Source organism: Adiantum capillus-veneris, chromosome 16 (genome assembly GCF_014529385.1).
Source record: "Adiantum capillus-veneris isolate H3 chromosome 16, ASM1452938v2, whole genome shotgun sequence".
In the NCBI taxonomy this organism is placed as follows: Eukaryota; Viridiplantae; Streptophyta; class Polypodiopsida; order Polypodiales; family Pteridaceae; genus Adiantum; species Adiantum capillus-veneris.
Window position 1 is genome coordinate 157,520,738 of NC_140946.1, and position 3,076 is coordinate 157,523,813.

Consider the following 3,076-nt stretch of genomic DNA (forward strand, 5'->3'; position numbering starts at 1 on the left):
GCCATCAAACAGAGGGATTCTTTTTCAATGTCTTGTTGTAAAAACTTCCCTTTAGGAACGAGATGGAGCTTCTATCACCAACTAACACACTCTCTTCTTACTTCCTGGAGTGCAAAATCCGTCGGATCATTCTTGATGATGAAGATTTGGAGATGTACATAAATGAGCACACCCAACGCAATATGCTCGTCTCTGAAAATACAGGACACACTTTAAACCTCATAAAACAAAAGTTCATCCTCAATCATGAAGATCCACTCACTTGTACAGTGAACGACACAATTGAACCAGGAGTATCTCAAAGTCGTGCTACAATGCTGAAGCTACTGCAAGAGTTCTCTAAGACCAACAATGCAGCTCTGACCTCTCAACAGTAAGAAATCTTCGACCGTATATCAGGCCTGAGTAATGGCCTCCATGTCATTACAGGTGTTCCAGGATGTGGAAAAACATTCCTCATAAAATTCTTCACCTCAAGCTTCATAAAAAATAATAAGACTGTTATCCTGACCACATCAACTGGAGCAGTGGCCGCTCACCTTAGCAGCCTTGCAACCACAATCCACTATCAATTCAGGATCCCTTGTTCTAAGAAACATTTCCCACAAGCAATTCATCCCACATATGAAATATTTGTTGCTATACATGGTGCCAACGTCATTATCATAGACGAGATATCAATGCTAACGAGTACAATCTTCAATATGGTCGTTCGCCAGATAGTTAACATCACCAACGGAACACTCCTTGACCCATTCAGTCAGAAGCTCATATTGCTTTTTGGGGATTTGGTGCAGCTTCCTCCAGTCTACCATCACCAGGAGCCATTATGCCATGTTTGCAGTATACAAAACTCAGCTTACATCGCTGCAGCCACTACCCACAACATGACCTTCTCAGTTTGCCATGCTGCAGACCCCACTTACGTCCAATTCTTGGATACGATCCGTGTCAAGCAACCAACAGAACAACAAATAGCAGAAACGCTTCACAGTGTGTAATCAATGAAACTTAACTCCTGCAAGTAATCGATGACGCTACTACACTGATATGTACTCATAGGGAAGACATATATAAGTACAACAACTTGATTCTGCAAAAGTCTTTCTCAGCATCTGATATTGTTGCCATTCCACTGAAGACCAATGCTCTTGACGAACCATTGTTGCAGGAATGGCTCCAAGACAAGGCATTCCATGAGATGGACAATACTACAATTGGGGCTAGATGTATGATTACAGAAAACATTAACTTGTCTATGGGTGCTGCGAATGGATCCACCTGCCGTATACTTTCCTATTCATACGACTGTACCGGTCAAATTTCTGCTATAGAAGTAATGCTACTTTCCACTGATACCACCATGACAATACGAAGGACTAAACATGCTACAAGAGCAATCAACTGCAAATGGTTCCACAAAAGCACATTCCCTTTGTCACTCGCGTACGCAATCACTGGACACAAATCTCAAGGAGCTACGATATCAAAGAAAGCCATCCTCATTTAAAACAAGCTTTCGCCCCAGGATTGGCATACGTCATGTTCTCTCGAGTGACAGAAAGACGCCATCTCAAAATATTGAACATCCCAACCCCAAGGATGTTCTGGCCGGCCAGTAGAACACTCCCCCAATGGTTAGACATTTCCTCGCTTGTCTTTAGACATTGCGTCGCTTATTTTTAAACATTTTCTCGCTTTTTTTTCACAAACAAGTCCTCTAGCTCTTTCGGTCTTTCATCTCGTAAGGTGCATGGACTACACAAACAATTATTTGATGACAATTTTCTTGACTGCAGATTTTCTTCATAGCAAGTAACAACCTCCAGCATCTCCTCATGGACACCGATCAGGTAACCATTCCTCAAATTAATCTATTTTGTAGCTAGATTTTATGCCATTCAATATGTACAAAACTCAACCATCATATTTCTCTTTCTCTATCATTCAGATATTCGATAAATTCATCAACATCGCAGCTACCTCAAAACCAAAAAACAATTATTCTGCATACCCATCTTCAAATCAAATGCGCCTAGCAAATATGGATGGCGAGGCTCCAAGTGCATTCATCGAAGGGTTCCGCACGACTCAACTCCTCCACTCATACATCAATAAATGCAGCAATCGAAACAAAGAATATAGAAATAACGAGCTAAAGCTGGCAACAGGTACTTCGAGCTCTTCATATTCTTGTATTGCAAACACTAATAGTTAACAAATTTGGTTGCTTCTACAACATCTATCCTTCTTTTTCTACAGGGCTACAAAAAGAGATACTGCTATCGTTGGGCATTGACTTTGATGAGTCAAACAAACTACTGCTAGACACAGAAGCCCAAGAAATACTGAACACAAAGACTGTTGGTATCACCACCTATGCAGTCGAGATGCTACACTACAGTTACAAAATTGCCCTCGACAAATTGGTCGTTCTCGACAAGAATACAGCAAGCCAGCCACTTTCCAACATGGTCAAAGAGTTTGAGAATGAATTCAAAGGGAACGAGAGAGCAATCTTAACTGATGAGAAATTCACATGGCATTTTAATAGAGACCTTTTTCATGCCCGTTTCGGTCAGACAACTGATCCATTTCGAAAGCTTGAACCACTACATGGTAACCATATGCACCCCTTATAGAATATAATTGTCTGATTATTATCTAATTACATACTAAGTCATCACATCACTTCAGTGCAGGACATCGACAACCAAACCAACAAGGAGATCCCCAACAACATAACAACTTCACAAGAGGAAGCAGCACGTTCCGACGTTGTTCCAGCTCCCAAAAGACAACGACAAATGAAGAGAGCTACATAGTTTACTCTATGAGGTGCAAAATCAATAACCGTGTTTACATAGGCATGACATCCGATTTTGAAGCTAGGAAAAGAGCACACATGACAAATCCACCAAAACGGATGAAACATGTTGTGTCGTCCTTTCCCCCATTTTGTCAAAACTTTGAGTTTCATGTACTGCACAATACACACGATAGGAGAACTGCTATTGCATTGGAAGCACAAGAGATAATTACTCAAGATGCAACGTCCACGAAAGGATACAATAAT

The 3,076-nt window shown here is 41.0% G+C and overlaps 1 pseudogene; it reads left to right on the forward strand.

Moving 5' to 3' along the window:
• The first annotated feature begins 314 nt into the window (after window positions 1–314).
• LOC147440126 (uncharacterized) lies at window positions 315–2,825 on the forward strand (annotated as a pseudogene).
• Window positions 2,826–3,076: the final 251 nt, after the last annotated feature.